Genomic DNA, 12,502 nt, shown 5'->3' on the forward strand with positions numbered 1-12,502 from the left:
ACTGAGCTATCTTTCCAGCCTACATAAGTGAAAAAAGATTATCAAAATGTTAAAAGTTCTAGAAATATATACAAACAACTTTATCTGAATCATATAATTTCTGAGATTTTGGAATAAATCTAGAGATGTTTTTATTATTTGTATTTACTATTTTACTTAAAAATCAGGGATAAGGAATGCATGTTATAACAGGATAATATAAAAATGAGTAGAAAGTAGATGCTGTTGATCATTTTTAAAGGACACTCACAGGATATTTTTGTAAACAGTATGGTTTAATAAAGGACAAAAGAGTATATTTTAGTTGAAAAGTTCAAGATGGAATTGACATAGGAATATAAGGGTAACATTGCAAACCTTGTTAAAAAAAAGCTCAAATTCTAATATTTCACTGCTTAGCCTAAATTATTGTTATTATTACTATTATTATGTTGTCTTATTTTCAGAAATAATGAAAACATAATTTTTTTCATGGTGTAAATGATGGAAATTTAATATGGCAAAAATTCAATGAGATCACATAAATCTACCATCCTATGAAGATGCAAAAAGCAAAAGCAGCATTTTCTAGATGCAGTTTCTTTGCATAGTTAAGTTTAAATAATTCTCTTATAGTGCAGTAAAAGTTCTAAAGATTAAAATACCAGCCGGGCGGTGGTGGCGCACGCCTTTAATCCCAGCACTCGGGAGGCAGAGGCAGGCGGATCTCTGTGAGTTCGAGACCAGCCTGGTCTACAAGAGCTAGTTCCAGGACAGGCTCCAAAACCACAGAGAAACCTTGTCTCGAAAAACCAAAAAAAAAAAAAAGATTAAAATACCTCAGTTAATCGAAAGCTAAGACATAAGATGTTTAGATTCTACACAGCAGATACCACTTGGATAGTTACGGTAGCAGTTTGTGAAGAAATCTATCAAAGATGATCACCCATCTCTAAGTCTGTGCTCCCCAGGAGCTAAAATTAGCTTGGAACATATTAACCATTCTCAAAGGCATGTTTATACAGTATGTCTGGTTATAATTTTATCAAGATGTAGAGCTGCCATAATGAAAACATTGGCATCTTGGGTTTCCAATATTCAGTTTCCATAACAATTCAATTTCCATGACTCCAGTGACCCAGTAGCATCACACTGTGGATCAGATACCAACCTCGTGGATATCCCTCCAAAACTTTGGGTGCATTTATGTGGGTGGGACAGTCCGAGCTTAATTCATTTCCTTCATATGTTCTTGTTTTCTTATAAGTTTTAGGCTGACTTTTAATCTTCACTTAATTAAAAATACTGAATCAATTCACTTTTTAAACCTTTTTAAATTTGCTTTTGGATTCTCACCATTGAACCGAGATTTTATACCTAGGTTAATCACGTATTTCACCACTGAACTATATCCCCAGTCCATGGTTCAAATAACTTTTATTTTACTCTTCTGAAAAAAGTCTTTATATTATGGTCTAATCTACATAATGTATAATACAAGTTATCTCATTAGTGATTAGCTTTAGAATTTGAGTCATCAACTGCAGCTTCCATTTTGCTACTGAACCTACTTGCAGGCTGTAAAAACTGTTCAGAAAAAGGAGGAGCAGTATTTTCCTCACAGTATTTCTCCAGGAACTCCAAAAGTTCCACAGAAGGTCATATGCTGCATGAGAACCATTGGTGAGCTAGAATGTGGTACACGATCTCTGCTGCCCTTCTATCCTACAAAAGAAAAAGAATCTAGGAACACTCCAGTTCTCATTTATGCAAAATATTAGCTCTTGTTGTAGGAAGCTAAGTACTCAATAGGTTTTAAACTAAGGCACTTCAGAGAAGGCCCTCCTACCACTCACCCCGTCTGTGTGTTTCAATGCAAGCTCATAACTTCCCATTGCTCTGGTACTAACAATATTATTTAGCCTATTTCAGTTTATTTTACTAGGCGTCAACAAATTTAATAATGCCTTACTTTTAAACCTTTTTGTCTGTTTCTATTTTTTTCATCATGATACATAAACTGATTTTTATCATAGTTATCTACCATTCTGCTTCTATTACTCTTACTTTGAGAGTATACAAAATACATACTAATTAACATTTCCTTCTGGATGAATTCTATCATCCACTTTCCTTTGCAAAATCTGTTTATAGTGTTATTCTTTTGAATATTATCCCCCTGTTTTAATCGACAGTCCTGGCTTGCCAGGTGAAGGTTATTGTGTCTTCAATCTGTAAGATTAGGCTGTTAGTCAAATATTCAATGTTATTTTCTTCATGTGAAACCCTGAACAATATAGCATTTGGTTGAACAGATTCAAATTTAATAGCCTAGTCATTTCCATATTTATTATAAATTTATCTTTGGGAACACAAAATCAAAATTTGCTTGGTTATCTCTCATACCATCTGCTGTTTCTTGGCATACAAATAAGTATTCAAACAGTATATATAAAAGTATGTAAATACAGAATAAATTAATACAGTTAACTAAGCTTAATAAGAATATGTTCTTAATGTAGAAAAAGAAAACCGAATTTTAGTTTTTAATATAAAATAACGAACAGTAATTATTGCATAGTCACTGAATAGAGGTGGTAATAGATCAACAGATATTTTGGGATATAAACACTGATTAGAATGAGGTCTTCAGTGAAATAATGCAATCATAATTTTAAGTGTGCATTCTATATTTTGCTTCACTAATGAGATAACTTGGATCATATATTATGTAAATTACTCCATAATATAAACACATGATGATAATCTTAAACTTTATACCTGATGGTGTGAGTGAATTAAACATGTCTTCTCATCAGGTAGTTGCAAAATTTCATTTCCCATACATATTGCAGATGATAAACTAAATCACATAATGACATAATTTGTGATGAATTTTAGTGTTGTATCAGATCCAAGTATTGTGACATGGTCTTAGCTCAACATGTTGCAAGTTAGAAGCTGTGTATTGAATTTGAATGCCACAGTGGAATGGAACAAGTAAATGTAATGCAGTTGTTCTTCTTCATAGTTCTTACCATTCTCTTTTAATTAAATTATTTAATTTTCCCTTTTAAGAGATTTTCCTAAATGTATTTGAAACTCAACTTTATTAAGGCACAGAGCTTCTGTACTTTGTTCCTCCTATGTTCTCACTAGCTGCTCACAGCTGCGTCTTTTGGGGGCACTTTTCATATAGTTTCCAATTCATCTATCTCATGTTTCATCATCTCCTAAGTCTTTATTGCTGAAAACCCATTTTACCTTCTGTTTAGTGAAATTCTCTTCTGTGTTTTGACATGTTTAGATGTGTCTTTCAAATTCTTTCCTTGTATTGATTCCTAACACCACACTCCTGGTCTTCCTTTGTTACTGGGCATGTTTTGACACCCATTTCTTTAAATTGGTATACCTTCACATTTTCCATCTTATACCCACTATTTTTCTCAAAACACAGACGAAGTCATTTAATTCTGGGGATTTTACATGTCAAATGTTATAATTTGAATACAAAATGCTCCCCAGAGACTCACATGTTTGAACACTTGGTCATCAGATGGTGGTGCCATTTGGGAAGAGTGTAGTACCTTGAGGAGGTGGAGCCTTGATGGCCGAAGGGGGTTACTGGGGCAGACTTGGAGGTTTTATTGTTCAGACTCACTTCCTTTTCAGATTGCTTCTAAAGTGCAGGTGTAATGTGACCCATGATCTCCTGCTCCTGCCTTTATGCTTTGCCCATGACAATGTATTGTATACCTTTATCTATAAACTGAAATGAATATTTCTCCCATAAGTACTTGTAAATATTTTGCTACAATACTGACTATAAAATCTGATTATATGATCACTCTATGGAATGGTTAAGAAGAAGGTTTTTTATTGTAGATATGAGGGAGAAAACAGGCAGAGGTATCTGAAAGAGTCCAGAGCAGAGAGAGAGAATGTAGAAGACTGAACATGGTCAGATACTACACTTGGCAATGAGAAAAGCAGGAGCAGACCAGAGACATAGAGAGAGGTGGGGGGAGGGGGCGGTGGTGGGGAGCAAAAGATGAAGACAAATAGAGTGTGGGCAAAAGACAGGACAAAACTGAAGAACAAGGGGGAACATAGCAGAAACAACAGGGTTATACAGAGAAATGAGTAGCCTGTGAGCTAGGGAAGCTTTGTATAGGAGGGGAGGTGAGAAGAGCACTAAAAAGCTGTGGCGCTAGCATAAATTCTGATATACATGATTGTGAAACTGAGGAAGCTTGAAGGTCAGCATGAATTTTGGTACACTAATGGGCACAACAGGTAGTCATTTTTCCCTTTTGCCACTGATAAGGGTTTCTTTTAGTAGAGACGAACCAGCTTCACAAGTTTCTGAATAATGCTGACTTTAGTTTTTAATGCAAACTTTAAGTATGGGAAAGTTTCCTTTGCACCTGTCACTGAGAAAAGTAATGCAATTTTCTATGTGCACATGCCCACCTTCCAATTGTACCGTGTCAAATCTACTATTTTGTCTGATATCTATATGTCTGTCCTTTTCATAACTTTTGTGACACAATGAATTATCCCAGATTCCTTGTCACAGCAATTCCTTTTACAATTATTTTATCATCTCCACATTTGGAACTGTAGTCTTTCTCTAATAAACCTGGAAGCCTGGTTGTTGTGAAGAGTCTACAGAGAAAACAATCAAACTCATTCTTTCTCAGCCATAACTAGGTTCCAACCACTACTATATCATTAGGAATAATGTTACAAATTATTAATCTATAATACTACAAATTATTAAGTGCTAGTTAATTGTCATAGTTACCTATTATATATATATCACTTTTATAATCTATAATATAACCTCTTATATCTTGCATTAAATATAAAATGACATACACAGTAAATCACTGAAACTACTATAATCCATTAAGATTGGGATCTTTTGTTATATAATAAGTGACAAGAAAAGTCTTTGTATATTATCTAGAGAGACCCCAGAGACCCTGAAAATAATATGTCACTCTCGCCATTGCCTACCCACCAGAAAAAGATTGTAAGACCTTACTCTCAAAGACACTGCATGCATTAGGTGCAGATCATGTAAAAATGAAGCTGGAGCTAAACTTTAAGATTCTTCCCTGCTGACGATCTGGTCTGGGCTTGATGGGCATTTGAGCCTTAGGCACTGAGCTCTGGTCTTCATGTTCTTGCTTTCCAATGTGACAGCTGCACCCGTGTTTAGTCAGTTTAAACCATTTAAACGTCTTCCATATATTTTTATCATGTAGTCCCTGGCAATTTGACACTACCTTAGATATAGTTTCAATCATTGCTCCAATTTTAGTAGAGCTCTACCTGTGATTATTTATTTATTTATTTATTATTTATTTATTTATTTATTTATTAAAGATTTCTGCCTTCTCCCCGCCACCACCTCCCATTTCCCTCCCCCTCCCCCATCAAGTCCCCCTCCCTCATCATCCCTAAGAGTAATCCAGGTTCCCTGCCCTGTGGGAAGTCCAAGGACCACCCACCTCCATCCAGGTCTAGTAAGGTGAGCATCCAAACTGCCTAGGCTCCCTCAAAGCCAGTAAGTGCAGTAGGATCAAAAACCCATTGCCATTGTTCTTGAGTTCACAGTAGTCCTCATTGTCCATTATTTTCAGCAAGTCCGGTTTTATCCCATGCTTTTTCAGACCCAGGCCAGCTGGCCTTGGTGAGTTCCTGATAGAACATCCCCATTGTCTTAGTGTGTGGGTGCACTCCTCGCGGTCCTGAGTTCCTTGCTTGTGCTCTGTCTCCTGCTCTTCATTTGGACCTTGGGATTTCAGTCCGGTGCTCCAATGTGGGTCTTTGTCTCTGTCTCCATTCATCACCTAAATGTTTTTCGTTGGGTTCACCTTCTTAATTAGCTTCTCTAGGATCACGCATAATAGGGTCAACGTCCCCTATTCATGGCTAGAAGGGATGTACTCACTCATAACTGTGATAATTTAAAGAAGCCCCTCTGGCAGAAAATATGTTCCATAGTAATTTTGTCCTTATTCCTTTCAATTACTCTTTGTGATTTATGTGGTATGTGTGTGGTGATAGTGTATCCATATGTGTCTATGAATCTTTGTTCCTGGGATTTAAGAAAAACATACAGTATAACATGGAGCAGAAAACTCATATGAAAGCTGAATAATATACAAAAATTCTCAGTGTAAACTATTTCTTGTTTGTCCCATGTAGCACTCAAAGCAGATAAAGAGCTTCTAAATCATTTCTGAGCCAAGGATAAAGGTTTGTTGCTATTCTGTCACTGGCATTACAACTTTTTCTAATTCTTACTGGTACAGTGATACCATTTTTAAATTTATGTCAGTTCTTGATATAGTGTCTCAAGAAGTACATATCACTTACGCCTCCCTGAAGAAGCTATAGTGCCTGTTCCTGTTTATTCTTGGTTACTAGATCTCTCTTCCTAGGATAACTTAATTTTATGAAGATTTTCATTCCAATAAAATATTTCTCTAATTCGTTCTTTTTTTTAGATTTATTTATTTTATGTGTATGAATATTTTACCTGCATGTATGTGCACCAAATGTGTGTCTGGTGCCACTAAGGTCGGAAGAGGGTGGCAGAACCCTTGACAGTAGAGTAAACGATGGTTGTGAGTCACCATGGAGGTGTTGGGAATAGAATCTGGGTCCTACTATAGAGCAAAATTGCTTTTAACTGATGAGCTGTCTCTCCAGGCGGTTTCTTATTTGTTTTGTTTGTGCTCAAGTGTACATGTGCATACCAGTGTGCATGCAAGTGTATGAGCAAAAATGTTAAGGCCACAAGGCAACATTAAGTATTTGCCCCAATCACTCTCCACCTTGTCTTTTGAGACAGAATCTCCCAATGATTGGAACTACTGGCTGGTCAATTTACTCCAGGGATCCAGCCATATCTCCTTTTTAAATGACTGTCAGGGATCCAAATTCAGATCTCATGGCTGCAGAACAAGTACTTAACTGAATGAGCCATAACCCCAGACTCCTAACAAATACCATTTTAAAAATCAAACATGTGAAGGCTGGAGATATAGCTCAGAGTTTAGGAACATACAGGCACTGCACTTGCAGTGGACCTTGAGATTGGACTCCAGCCCCACACTGATACTCAAGCGCCAGGAGATATAATGGTTTCCCCTAGCATCACTGAACACAATACTGACATGAGTAATCCTCTCCATACACACAGAATTAAAAATAAAATTAAATTCTCTTGAAAATTAATCTTTTTAATTGTTCTCAGTAAATCTGTTTATGTTACAGAAACAGGAATTTTTTAAAGTTAAGTCATTGCAACCTATGGTTCTAAAACACTGTGGTCTAATATAATAACTTTACTAAATTTTGTTTGGTCGGGGTTCTGAAAGAAAACTTTTTTTAAAGCTTTTTTTATATTTATTTATTTATTTATTACGTGTACAATATTCTGTCTGTGTGTATGCCTGCAGGCCAGAAGAGGGCATCAGACCCATTACAGATGGTTGTGAGCCACCATATGGTTGCTGGGAATTGAACTCAGGACCTTTGGAAAAACCGTTAATGCTCTTAACCTCTGAGCCATCTCTCCAGCCCAAATGAAAAGCTCTAAATAAGTTTCTTATGTATAGTTCATTCTAATGACATACACATTCAGTGTGTCATCCAGCTTCCCCTGATACTCTTGAAATAGAATCTCTCTTTTTATGTTGTTATACTTTGTGAGCTTCCAAAAAGGTATGATTTATTTAGCTATGGCATATAATTTTTGACTTTGTCCATCTATACATCCTCATACATTTCTTGATAGTTTTACATTCAAAGTGATACATTTTTGAAATAGGAAGTAAATGAATAAACCAAAATACTATCAAGAAGACTGTAATTTTATATGTCATACTTCAGTATTCTCCTAGGGACTTGTTATTTCATTACTTTTATATTGAAATAAAATTACTTTACTACATATAGGTTCTATGAATACTATTATGATCAAATGTTACACATAATAAACATATATCATAAATGCTTATAGTTAAGTTTATTTTCAGCAATGATGTACTATTAATAAAAATCCTGCCTATTAATATCAGAGGAGGTATATTAATCTTAGCTACCATGAATAGAATGTATTAAATAAAAAAATATAAGGAAGAGAGAGTTAGCTATTTGAGGAAAGTAGACACAGAGGCTACAGAATATTTACAAACCGAATAACACAAGAGTGAGTTACTCTGCTCATGAGATTGATCTAGGCAACAGTCCAACAGAATCTAGAAGGTTGAACTCCTGGGACCTCTTTGTTGCTATGGTTATGACAGATCACTTCATATTACTGGCATTTACCACATACTAGAAGTCTCTATACCCGAAATAGCAATTCTTACAATGACTTTTAATTACTAGCACTGTGTGGGCATGGACGTTTTGTGATGTAAGTGTGCTGTCCCCCTCCCTGGTATGGAGTCTTTGCTGTAAACATGGTGTATACCTTGTGCTTTTTTTTTTTTTTTAGTTTTTTTATTGGTATTTACTTCAGTAACTTGAATCTACAGATATAAGTGTTACAAGTAAACACAGATATAAGAGTTACAAGTAAACACAGATTATGCATGCAAAGTTCTGCTCATAAAGGTTACATGTGCAGGTACATGAATTAGAAGCATGCTTCTAGAAATATGACCAAACTATTTTTAAAATGAAAAAATGGAAAATCACATTCTGAAAATATAGAGATGGTTTACACAATTCAAAAATCAAACGTTGCTTATAGCAGAGATGTATGACAGCTACAGGATTCAAGTGACAAGCAATAGGTTCTCAAGAAATTAATACTGGTCAAAGAGAACAGGAATATTTTTACATTTTACTAAAATAACATTCGACTACTAGAATTGCCAATCTCACACGAATAAATTTCTCTAAAAAGGAAATGCAACCAAAACAGCTTCCAAAGTCAAATGAAGTCTGCAAGGCTCAGATTAAAATCTGGAATGTTTCAGATGAAGAGTAATAAAAAATACAACTGGTTTTGTTTTTTATTGAATGGAATAAAACTTTGACATTTCTTTGAAGCCTCAAACAACTAAAATTTCATTTTTCTGAGTGGTTCTATGTTATCTTTCTCTTATTGGTGCAAATTGCTTTCCATAAGTTTACAACAGTCAGTCTCTATGAAGTGCTTTTGTCTGTTGCCATTCTGATGAAACAAAAACTTATTCACCTCTTATCTGGTGGTCTTAACAATGTGGATAGAAACCCAAGAGCTGATTATCTTGCTTCACTTTGATAGATTTGAAAATTTGATACTTGTTATCACCTGAGAAATTCTACCTGAAGCATTGAAAAATCTTTATATCTCTTGTTGCCATCAAAAAGGATTTGGATTAGTAGACAGAGGCTTAAACTTATTAATGTGTAATACCTAATTTTAGCTATGTATAGGATGTAGAGAAGAAATAAAACAAATGTGGTGTTATGGGACAAATATAAAAAATAGATGTATCTAAAATATCACAAGAATATCAATAATTGTGGGTACTAGCAAGAATATATTTAAAATGTAAAATAAATAGAATTAACACTAGAGCACAAAATTGCAATTTATTTTATAAATATATTTGTATATTTCAAAGGGCCATTGTGTATATTTATTTACTGTGATTATTATTGACACTATTTATGCTTGTTTATGTCTATAATTGTGTCTCTATTTTTTAATAAAATCATGTCAGTATAGTGACTCACAGCCTAGGGGACAAGACAGAGATGTGAAATCATACTCCAAGACATGAAGATAACTGAAAAGATAGACAAGGGATGTTAGGAAGCATAGAAGAGAAGTGTTTGTCATAGGATATGGTTGATACCTGAATTTGGAATTGGAATCAATGAGTCAGACTGAGGACAGAGAAGATAATAAGTAGGACAGTCTATCAGACAAAAAAAAAAAAAAAAAAGACATAAGATAATAGCAAACTGGAGAAAATATGATCGGCATAGACTGTGAATATTATTCCTGGGAGATATGTAGAAATTAGTTAGAGCTCAGTGGATTATTGTGTAGGCTGAATGAATAAGGAGGGAAACAAGAAGAAAGGTCACACCATGCTTTTTGTTACTGATTTTGAGTGAATGAATGAAAAGCAGTTACACAACCTTGGGCGGTAGGTAGATTGAAAATATTTTGCTTGGTTATTATGAGACAAGTACAGTTTCAGAAAGAAAACAATGGTTCTGTTGTGGACATATTTAGTTTAATATGCTGAGTTTCAAGTAGGTGACTCCACATAAGAATGTGAAGCCAAGGTCTGTAATGAAAGAGAACAAGCAGATTCAGTGTATAGCATTAAAGAAGTGATTGTGAAGGACAATATGAGATTCAGAAGGAATGCTCAAAGACATGTCTGATGCTAGGACTGTGGAAAGAAATCATTTCAGAATGAGAGGAGATCGTGAGATTTAGATGAAATTAAAGGAGGGTGTCTCAGAAAGTGTGCAAACTCACATCTAAGAATTTCCTTCTAGAGCCTGAGTTGCTCTTGCAGTTAGAAAGTTGTTGGTAGTGTTATAATGTTATTTAAAGACCACAAGTGTGTTCTGAATCACCTGAATAGCTGGCAATACTCTATGCATTATATTCCATTACATTCCAAACTGCTTCACAGATTCTATCAATATTAATCAAATGTGTGCACACAACTGGCTGAATGACATCTTGGTTTGAAAATGGAGTCATGGTATAGGTAATTGATATGCAAACACACACATGCACACCCATATCACATGTATGCACACATGTATATGCAAACACACACAAAACAATTCTAAATCAATGAAAGAAATTTATTTGGATCGTACATTTCTGTATTTCTAGCACTAGTAAAACCAAGGCAGGAGCATCACAAGTGTGAGGCCAGACAGACAACTCTGTTTCATGAAAAATCGATATTGGAAAGAAGGGTTCCATAATGAGAAAGAAGTGAAAAAGACAGGGGGATGACAGAGAAACAACCCATATTCATTGCTTATATGAATGAAACTGTTAAGGAAAAAGAAGCCAAAATGAAGCGAACCCTTAAACAACAGAAAGTTCCCAAACAAGCAAACAAAGCCATCTATACAGTTTGTAAACATGCACACTCTCTTGTAAACCTTATGTGTACACAATAGAAATAAAATTCAAAACAATGAAATGAAAGATTGAATGGATATGGAGAGGTGATAAGATTTGAGACTGGCACATAGCAGTAATATAGACACTATATATTTCTGCCAGGTGCAGCATGGGGAATTTGAGAAAAGGGAATTCATGTGAGGTATTAGTTTGCTGGAGTTCACCACTACCCTCAAACATAGTCCTCTATACATTCTCTTGCTTCCCTTCTGAGAAATGACCTTGGGCTTCTTTTCCTGTCCCTCTCTAGGCAGGATTTAAACACAAAAGATCATAGTGTAATACTTTCATTCTTTAGATAACTTAATCGGTTTTTGTGAGTCCCGCTGAAGTTTCCAAAGCTTAATAACTGGCAGTTTGTTCTTTTCTTCCCTATCAGGTCAGATTAAAATATCAATACTTTACTTGAAATCTCCCTTTGATTATCCATTTGGGACCAAACTCCCAGGTCAGTGGGTGGGCACATAGAACGCTTCACCTCCTTCATAGGCCAATTCTCTCTTTTATTCCACGCCAGTGAAAAGAAGAAAGAGCTACTAAATATTCTCAATTCTTAGTTTTCTTCTCTGCCACCATGTTGGTCATGAGCCAACCTTGCCAGGTATGCATTCTAATATCTAACATCTTTTCAACCTCCATTCTCTTTTTTATTCAATGCTGACATTCTGTTGTCCAGTTGGCTATGAAAATCTCCCAGAACAAGCTCCTTATTTCTTTCTCCTTAGTTACTATGTGTAGAAAAAATGATATAAGTAGGATGGCATTTCATACCTGATTAAAATGCCTGTGATTTTTTTTTGCTGTGTTTACAGTAATGTAGATCAGACAGAAAGGTAATATAGTCTTCTCTCTGTAATTTACTATTGATTTCACATGGTGTGCTTACAACAGCTGTCCCTATATTTCTCATGGCAAGACTAGTCTCTATAATTTTAAATACTGTTATATTGATTTATGTATTTATTATTTTATATTTTCATATTTAATTTGTAATAAATTTTCATTTATTTATTTAATTATTTTAAGATTATAATTTAATTATGAGTTATTACTTTCACCTCTCCAAACTCTCCCATATATCCCTCTCTACTCTACTTCAAGTTTGCACCCACCATTTTACAATTGTTATTGTGTGTGTGTGTGTGTGTGCATTTTCTCTATTTGTTTGGTTAAATGCCAGCAGTGCAGAGCCTCTGTTTGATTCTTTGTGCCATAGGCTTTGACAGCTATACCCAATCTCACAAAGATTTTTGAAAGAAGAGGTAACTTGATTGTTTAGTTCTCTGTTATGTACTCAGCTCTAAGCTCAACAGTCCAAACACTCAATATCCATTGAATTAA

General features: G+C 35.0%; 1 protein-coding gene across 9 annotated transcripts in view; it reads right to left on the reverse strand.

The window, feature by feature from the left end:
- Gria4 (glutamate ionotropic receptor AMPA type subunit 4) overlaps positions 1-12,502 on the reverse strand; it is a 368,523-nt gene that overhangs the window by 233,952 nt on the left and 122,069 nt on the right. The gene's annotated exons all lie outside the window — the stretch shown is intronic.

This window comes from Chionomys nivalis, chromosome 4, assembly GCF_950005125.1.
Source record: "Chionomys nivalis chromosome 4, mChiNiv1.1, whole genome shotgun sequence".
Taxonomy (NCBI): Eukaryota; Metazoa; Chordata; class Mammalia; order Rodentia; family Cricetidae; genus Chionomys; species Chionomys nivalis.